The sequence below is a fragment of the Mastigoproctus giganteus genome, chromosome 13 (assembly GCF_048544385.1).
Source record: "Mastigoproctus giganteus isolate SK-2022 chromosome 13, ASM4854438v1, whole genome shotgun sequence".
Lineage (NCBI taxonomy): Eukaryota > Metazoa > Arthropoda > Arachnida > Uropygi > Thelyphonidae > Mastigoproctus > Mastigoproctus giganteus.
Window position 1 is genome coordinate 35,234,195 of NC_143587.1, and position 10,407 is coordinate 35,244,601.

The window sequence follows — 10,407 nt, forward strand, 5'->3', positions numbered from 1 at the left end:
CTGCTTACTCAAAATAGTAAAATTTAAAAAAGAAAAACGCTCAGAGTAAAACTTATTTACAATAAAAATGCCCAGTAGGTGTTCCTTTACTTTAGCGTCATTATTCCCAGCATTCCTTGCGCATCAGCTCTGGCTGAATCACTATTACGAAAAGCTGTTATTTGGAATAGTGTGTCACAGTGCAAGGGATTTTACTGCATTTTCAGTACTTCACAAAGTAGTTTTTATACTTTAGCTTTTAATTTACTGTGCTAAGTGTAGCGACTTTTCCGCCACTATTCTAAATAAAGAAATAAAATTTTAAGGTTTCATATCATTAAATACACACATATATGTAGCCGTGAAATATCGCTTCTTTAAGCTCAACTCAAAAATAAAACTAACTGTAATATAGAAGAACTACGTGTTCCCTCTACGCACGAAAGATGTTTTATGTGAAAATATCCTTGGATGAAAATGATTATTTTCTTTTATATTCAAGGTTTTATGAATGAAAATAATATGAACACATTTAACATTTGAAAGCATTTTTTTTTTTCGACAATTTCATTAATTTGAGGTTCAATAAATCTTCAATTGGTAAATTACTTACAATGGGTTTGTGATAGCTAAAATAGGAAACATCACTTAAGATTTTTTTTCGTTCTCTATGTTTTCGAACTCGTTCTTTTGTCGACATAGGAGGCTTCTTTGGTGGCTTTGAAGCTTTTATTCTTGCACGATATGCTCGACTTCGCTCAGCTGGAGTTTTAGCCATCTTCGAAAGAAAATCAAAACTGTTTAAATTTTTAAAATTCGAACAGCCTAGATCCAAAGTTATAAACGATGTAACCGAATCAACGTTAGTGACTGAGGTAGGAGAGGCGGAACGGAAGCAGATAAGCCAGTTCAAAGTCAGACTAGTTGGGAGTGACGTAAGCGTTTCCGTCTCGCATTTTCGTTACCAATCGGTTTTACTTCAGTCCGAAAAATTTAGTAGGTGCCACCAAAGATGTTTTCACATAAAAGAACTATATATTGACGTCGCCACGAGATAGGCAAATAGAGTAAGCAAGCAACACACAAGATCTGAATAACAGGTTTTCGTCACAGCAAGTCGCCGGAGTAATCACAGGTTCAGTAACAGGTCAGAGCTGATGCACAAAGAATGCTGGAAATTTTTTACTCTTAAGGCAGCGGTTATTATTATTATTAGCCATATGGTGCAAAGAAGCCTGAGGCTTATGCTGCACCAGCCAAAAAATAAATAAATAAAAAATTCTGAATTATCCCGGAGAGAAAGAAGTAGAAGGCTTTGGGGTGTGTAGTGTTCCAGGAGGTTTGCACTAAATGAGATACAATTAAAACGATACCATGCGTAGTTCTAATTTATTCGTAAACTATGGTGTATCTACACTGATATTATATAGTTAATGTTAAGAAGGATGTAGAACTGTTGGAACGAGTACAGAGAAGGGCAACAAGATTAGTGAGTGGAACAAAGGGTTGCTCTTACAAAGAAAGGCTTCAATTTTGCAAAATACAGACAGTGTCTGGAGACTAGGCACCTGCAAGGTGATCTGATTGAGGTGTATAAAGTCTTTAATGGTTTGAGCATGCTCAATGCTGATAGAATTCTTCCTCTTGCTCAGAATAATCATTTGAGAGGGCATAAATTCAAATTGAGGAAAGACAGATGTAGGATAGATGTTTGCCTTTAGCCAGCGGGTGGTTGGTTGGTGGAACAGACTTCCATCCCTTGTGGTGGAGGTTGATAGCCTAAATAAGTTTAAGGCTCAGCTGGACAGGTACTTGGAACGAACGGAGGGGTGAAATGGGAGCGTGTTTTTTTTTTTTTTTTTTTGGCTGATGCTGCATAAGCTTGCTTCCTTGCATCATATGCCAATGCTAATTACTAAATCCATAAGAAATTATGCCTTCTGCATTTAGTCTTCTAATATATTATTACTTATTCACCATTTGGCATCTCTCATATTGTGGAAATAACTTCGCAACTGTGATGGTAGGTTGCATTAATAGGGTATCTGCCCACCCACCGATGATGAAGCCAACCAGCTTCGAAACGATCGTCTGGGTGGTGGTATCCACTGAAAATAAATAACAGTAGTCTTCTCTATTAGAGAAGCGTTATTTATTTGAAGTAGTGCAATTTCAGCTATCTCGTTGTGAAGGCACCCACAATATGAGATACAATTAAAACGATGCCATTATACTACATATGTAGAATAGATGTGCGGAAATTTGCCTTTAGCCAGCAGGTGGTTAATTGCTGGAACAAACTTCCATCTATCGTGAAAGTTGATAGGTTAAATAAATTTAAGGAGGAACTGGACAAACATTTAGAGGGAATGGTTGTGTAATTTTTTTTTTTTTTTGGCTGATGCTGCATAAGCTCATACACTGCTTTCTTTCATCACATGCCACCACCACTACTACTACTACGTAGTTCAAATTTATGGGTAAACTATGGTGTATCTACACTGATATTATAGAGTTAACTAAAAATTCTGTAATGGTGTCTGATTAGATTTACTGTACATGGATATATTATTATTATTATTATTAGCTATATGGTGCAAGTAAGCCTGAGGCTTATGCTGCACTAGCCAAAAAAAAATTCTGAATTACCCCAAGAGAGAGTCAGAAGTAGAAGGGAATCACCAAGAAAGAGAAGAATGATGATATCCAGTTCAGGACCCTGGGTGTGCCAAGCAAGCCCATACTCACCAGATATGAGTCTCTGGGGTTTTTTTTTAAATTACAAAATATAACTAATAATAAACAGTAAAGTAAAATAAAATTATATATAAAGTAAAGAATTGTTAACAAAAGAAACCAAAGCTCCCACAATTCTTTATTATTAGTTTACTGACTTACAGTGTATTGTGTTAAATGAATATGTTTTTCATACTAAATTTTTTTTTTCAATTCTCAAAGGCTATTGTTATGTATAGGTACTTTAATTAATAATAATTTTTATTATTACGCAATACCACTTATAAAAATGTAGTAATAGGATTATTATACGATTTCAGAAAATATAGGCTTAGTGGTTCGCAATAAAAATATTATGTTGAAAGGGGTTCGCGAGTCAAAAAAGGTTGGGAACCACTGCTCTTGGTAAACCAAGGTTTACCAAGAGTTGTCTTTCAGTCATTTATACAGAAAAGTATACAAACAAGTTAGTGCAAAGCATTATTTTAGTTTGTAGTAAATCACCTAAGTTGGAAATGGCATCGTTTTTGTTACATTGCATATTGTGAATGCCTTCACAACAAGTTGCCCGTTATTGAACCACCTCAAATAAGCAACACTTCCCCAGTAGAGAAGATTAATGTTATTATTATTAGCCATGTGGTGCAAGGAAGACTAAGGCTTTTGCTGCACCAGCCAAAAAAAAAGAAAAGAGAGAGAGCATGTGTGTGTGTCAGAAGTAGAAGAATCACCAAGAAAGAGAAGAATGATGACATCCATGTCAGGACCCTGGGTGTACCAAGCCCATACTCACCAGATGTGAGCACCTGGGGTTGTGTTACTTATTCTCAGGGGATACTACCACCCATGTCCTCAGCTGGATATCATCTTTCTTGGTGATTCCTTTCTACTTCTGACTTGCACTCTCTCAGGGTAACTGGGGAATTTGTTTTGGCTGGTGCAACATAAACCTCAAGCTTCCTTGCACCATATGGCTAATAATAATAATATGGTACCATTTCAATGCTTGTTGGCCTCTGCTTGGTGGGCTACTATAAATACCTTAGTGATATGAGTGACAACACAGTTATTATTATTATTATTACTACTAGCCATATAGTGCAAGGAAGCCTGAAGCTTATGCTGCACCATCCAAAAAAAATTTCCAAGTTAACCTGAGAGAAAGAGAGTCAAAAGTAGAAGTGAATCACAAAGAAAGAGAAGAATGATGATATCCAGCTCAGGACCCTGGGTGTGCCAAGCCCATACGAGAGAACGGTATATTAACTTTTAATATACTTTTGTATTTATTAGAAACACTGTTCTTCCTTTAATAATTATGCCAGAATGAAAGTGTGCATTCAGCAATGACTACTCTAACAAAATAAACTTTTTCAAAGTTTTTTTTTTGATCCTTATGTGCAACATAGAATAAATAAATAAATTTTATATTCTGTATAGCAGTTCTGAAGACTAATCATCACAACATAACCTCGGGGGCTCACATCTGGTGAGTATGGGCTTGGCACACCCAGGGTCCTGAGTTGGATGTCATCATTTTTCTCTTCTACTTTTGACTCTCTCTCTCTCAGGGTAACTCGAAATTTTTTTTTTCCTGGTGCAGCATAAGCCACAGGCTTCCATATGGCTATTAATAATAATAATAATAACATCCTTACTGTGATGATTATGAAATGATTATGCTCACATCTGGTGAGTATGGGCTTGGCACACCCAGGGTCCTGAGCTGGATATCATCATTTTTCTCTTCTTGGTGATTCTCTTCTACTTTTGACTCTCTCTCTCTCAGGGTAACTCGAAATTTTTTTTTTCCTGGTGCAGCATAAGCCACAGGCTTCCATATGGCTATTAATAATAATAACATCCTTACTGTGATAATTATGAAATGTAGTATGAAATTCAACATCCTTAAGATGTTGAATTTCATACTACATTTCAGCATCTAGTTGATTTTGATTGAGTCAATTTTATTGTAGGTGGCAATGCAGGTGACTGTAACATTTCAGAATGATGAATAAAGGTTGAGTAAGAATTTCAAGGAGTGGAACAGATAAAACAAATTTTAATTTAAAACACTGGAACTCCTTCTGACAGGGTATTTATTAACAACCCTTTTTTTTTTTTGTAGTTTTTGCCCTTCTCTTTCCTAATATTCAAATGATGCTGCATACAAACAGGACCAGTCCTTTGGTGGGTGGAGTGCACCTGGGTTCCCAAGTCGCAACAAAAGTGGCCTTCTCAATCCAAGAAAGAACTTCTCTTTGCTGCTATTTCCCCCAACATTAATTCTTGTACCCTGAACTCTAGGCTGAGCCCCGTTACAAAATATGTTACTCATCTGCATTTAGCATTTTGGTCATCATTCACACTTAACTTGTTACAGTGAAAATGTGCTTGACTTCTAAGAGTGAGATTTCAATATACTAATAACAATTTTATCAAGTATTAGGGGGAGAATATTTTTTGGCTGAAACAGAAGGAAGTACACACACACACACAAGTGGAGACAAGTATTGCCTGTCCCAGCTTTGAACAGGTGGAAATTTAACCCCAGGGGCTCACATCTGGTGAGTATGGGCTTGGCACACCTAGGGTCCTGAGCTGGATATCATCATTCTTCTCTTTCTTGGTGATTCCCTTGTACTTCTGACTCTTATTCTCTCTCTCAGGGTAATTCAGAATTTTTTTTTTTAGCTGGTGCAGCATAAGCCTCAGGCTTCCTTACACCATATAGCTAATATTAATAATAATAATAAATGTACAGTATATTGAAAGTATACAGACATTTAGGCAAAAAATAACATAGTATTTTCACATAGTTTGCATTGGTTGATGAAAAAAATATATTTAATACCATTAATCAAGTCACAATGAAATGAAGCTTGTATCCTGAAAGTACATTTTGCAGGATGTTATCAATGTTTTAAAAAGCACCTGATTTCCCCATTAATGTTTATAAAATGCCCCATTATTTGGGATGATGCTATTATTTAAAAATGGTTTGAAAAATCAATTTATCAACAACAAAATTAGAACAGTGACAAAAATAAGGGATAAAATGACTTGACTATCCATATGCAAGTTATTTGTGGAACTTAACTGAAAATATGCTTCCATAAATATGAAACTGTATTAATAGATGTGTATCGATTCCATCAGTGCTAATATCTTGGACTATATTACTCATTAGTGAAAATATTCCACAGAAAAGTAAATAAACTCAAGCACTTTACCCCAACATTTCTACAACTGTCTATGGCACAAGGACCATCTGAGCAAGCCTTCATCTTATGGTTTGTCTCTCGATTTTTGCATTTGGGTAGCCAGTTTCTCTTTTTCTCACTACCCACTGCATCTGATGGTAAAGAGCTTTGTTATCATAACAGAGTAATGCTATTTCGATAGTCTGACAATCCTTTGCACAAACTGCTATAAATTTTCAAATATGCACTTAATGCATTAAGTGCATATTTGAAACATTCCTTAATGCTGGTAATTAATATGATAATTATATTAACCTTTCTTGGCAAAAGCACATTAAAAGTATTGCTTCCTCTATGTTTAAAAAATGTTCTCTAATTATTATTTTCTTCTAAGCAGCTGTAACCCATTATAAATTCATTCTACTATAGAATACTGTTTGCACATCTGGGGTGTAGAGCCTCTAAAACCCTTGGACTATCCAAAAAGAGCAGTTGGGTTAATGAATATTCTCTATCATGGAGTCCTCCTCTATAAAACAATATTCAGTTTCCGCTGCATGCTTTATCTATAGATATTTTCATTTCTATAAGCATTGCTCTTCTGTAATTCAATCTTTCTTCCAAACCAGTCCAAACAGATGCAACAAAACAGACCTGGGTTTGGAGATACCAATGAAGTTTAACATTGACAAATTTAAAGTACTACATATGTGAAACAGTGACCCCAGAGCAACGTATCAACTCTATGGTACTACACTGACAGTGGTAGAGAATGAAAAGGACCTGGGGGTAATTGTGCAGGCAGATATGAAGTTCTCTGAGCAGTGCAGACAGGCTGCAAGAGTAGCTCATGGTGTCTTGTCAATGACATACAGGAATTTTTCTAGCAGGGATAAGGAGGTGATTATTCCCTTGTATAAGGCAATGGTCAGGCCACACCTTGAGTACTGTATACAGGTCTGGAGGCCTCATTTCAAAAGGATGTAGAGCTGCTGGAACGAGTACAGAGAAGGGCAACAAGATTAGTGAATGGAACAAAGGGTTGTTCATACGAAGGTTTTGCAAATTACAGTGTCTGGCGACTAGGCACTGGCGAGGTGACCTGATAGAGGTGTATAAAGCCTCGAATGGCTTCAGCATGCTCAATGCCGATGGGATTCTTCCTCTTGCTCAGAATAATCACCTGAGAGGGCATAAATTCAAATTGAGGAAAGACAGATGTAGGATAGATATGCGGAAATTTGCCTTTAGCCAGCGGGTAGTTGGTTGGTGGAACAGACTTCCATCCCTTGTTGTAGAAGTTGATAGCTTAAATAAATTTAAGGCTCAGCTGGACAGGTATTTCGAACGAACGGAGGAGTGAAATGGGAGTGTTTTTTTTTTTTTTTTGGCTGATGCTGCATAAGCTTGCTTTCTTGCATCATATGCCTCTACTAATGCTAATGCTAAAGAAAGATGTGGATGTAGGCCTGACATAGCTGAGTGGTCATGAGAAAGAGTGCAGTAGCATGCACTCTCTGAGTGGACCAAGGTTCAAGCCCATGACCTGCTAAACACGATTAATGTTTGTATTGATAATTTATTGGAAACTCCAATGACCTGGTGGTCATGTCAGAGTATAAACAAGAACATGTACTGAAAAAGGTGCAGTCATTAGCTAGTTAGTTATTGGAATAAAAAAAGTACTCCTGTAGAAAAGTCAATTTTGTCAATTGCGAAGTGTCAAGGCCAAATGGCTGCACGAGGACTTGTTCAAGGTATTTAAGGCTTTGAAAAGCTTGAATAAATTAAATAATAAGATAATCTCCTTTTTTTATTTTGCAGGTGCATAAACTAGCAGGCAATGTATTTAAATTAAGGCAGGATTGTTGCAGACCGGATATATATTTTTTCTTTGAACCAGAGTCATTGAACATTGGGCCAAATTACCAGCTATTTTGTAAATCAGAGAGTATATTTAATTAAGAAAGAGTTGGACAGATTTTTTTAAGGAGGATGATAAGCCTAGCTTTCTTGCATCAGTGTATCTTCGTTAATACCAATACGAGATTACAAAGGTCATTAAATGAAAACAGTAAAACCAACATGAAATGCATATTATGCAAAAACTGGTGAAGATCTTGTGTCAATTTATTGATCAATGTCAATGAGTGCCCACATAGAGCCATTCTGGTATTATTTGGAAACAAACTTTGTCAGTTTTTAAAATGGCAGTGCCCTTACAATCATGCACCAAGGGTATATATGCATCCATAATCCCAATTTTGAATGCAGAAGGAATAAAATTATTGCAGAATGTTAGCTTATTATGATGATGCATGCATGAATCAATGGAAAGTCTAGGGGTGAGTGAATTATTTTAAAAATGGATCGAAAATATTGAGGATTCTCCTCAATACTACCATACATCAGCCATATCATGTTGTGATAACAGCAGTGGAAGAACTCATATGAGGAAATACATATGACCTGTTACCTTATTATTGAAGAAATTGCCACAGCATGCAAGTTTAGGTTTGCCTCAGTGTATACTATCATTAGCGAAGACTGCATTTTCAGAAAGTGTGAGTTTGATGGATTCTATGGCATTTATTCCAGAACTGAAGGAATAATGACTGTGTTCCATGCTTCTTAGATGGGCCACGCATGAAGGATATACCTTAGAACACAGTGTCCAGAGATCAATCCTGTGTGCACTATTATAAACCAGAAAACAAACACACAAGTTCAGAGTGGTGTGCCATACATGGTGAAGGCTGAAGAAAGTCTGTACCATGCATCAGCCAAGAAAGTGTTTTTGTATTCTGGGATCATAAAGAAGTGATTCTGGAACATTAGACAGAAAGGAGACACAGAGATGTGGAAAATATTGTGATGGGCTTTTGAACCATTTAAAGACAATAATTTGAAAGAAACATTGTGGTTTGCTGTCCTCAGATGTGTGCCTGCAGTATGATAATGCTGCAGGCACACACAGCCTCTGTACACATCTGTAGGCACACAGCCCATTCTTTGGTGAATTAAAAAAAAATGAGATGAAGTTTGAAGCACTACTCTCTCCTCCATATTCACCAGACTTAGGTTTATATGATTACTACGTTTCTGATCACTAAAAGACACACTAAGGAGATATCACTTCTCATCAGATGAGGATATCAAGATGGTACATGACAAACAGCATCAATATCAATCACAAAACTTCTTCTCTCAAGGAATCCAGACTTTAGTGCAGTATTGGAGGAAGTGTTGAACATAATAGGAATTATGCTAAAGACTGGCATGCATAGTTTCCTTGTTGTTTGTGAAATACAATTTTTATTTAACATTTTCAGGTTTCATTTGTGTGACCTTTATATTACCATCTCTCTGATTCATAAAGGATTATTTGTAAATCTAAGTTGTAATGCTAAAATCCATTGAAAATATTTGGTTCATTTCATACTATTGCACTTTTAAGGTGTAAAAATTTCCTAAATTGGCAAAGAACAATATAATTTATGAAACTGCCCTATGTTGGTGTAGGACTGTCAATTGTGTCTGGGCATAGGCTGATCAAGCCATAGCATGGCAGTAGTCCAGTTCATAGGTTAGTTGTGTGTATCTGCATTAGCGTGCATTAATTGACCAACGTGCATGTTGTGCAAGTTGTTGAAAAAACTGGAATAACCATGGTGGGGAGGCCCTATACCTGAGGCTGGGTAACTACAGACTCAATTGAAGAGGCTCTTAAAAATAACTACATGATCTGTCATGTTTACCGCCCTCATGGATAGCACAGTTGGTAGAATCACTGTCTTCTCTACACTGGGTGGAAAAGACCTGAGTTTGAGTCCCGTCGATGAAAAGAGGAATTTTTATGGGAATTTTTCATAACGTGGCTGAGTTATTATTATTATTATTATTAGCTATATGGTGCAAGGAAGCCTGAGGCTTATGCTGCACCAGCCAAAAAAAAAAAAAATTTGAATTACCCTGAGAGAGAGAGAGAGAACAAGAGTCAGAAGTAGAAGGGAATCACCAAGAAAGAGAAGAATGATGATATCCAGCTCAGGACCCTGGGTGTGCCAAGCCCATACTCACCAGATGTGAGCCCCTGGAGTTGGAGTTGGTTGGTCTCAGGTGAGGAAACTTGGGTATTTGGTCCAGCAAACAGAAAATCAACTACAGAACATACACAATTTACAGACTATACACAGAGCAATATGGCCTTAGTGCTGGTGCTCTTAAAACCCTACTACAACAACTAAAAGTGTTATGGTTACATATTTTTGCATTGACATTTAAGCTTTTCAAAGGAAAATGAAAAACTTTATTCAACAAAGAAATCACATAACAGTAATCCATGTAATAAACATTTTAATTTATTAGAATGGTAAATAACACTCTTTTCATTGGTTGATTGACTGATTGGTTCAAAGTAAGAAATAGCTGTATTTTTATGCATATATTGAGATAAATGGAAAAATACAATTACAACAAAATTTAACAA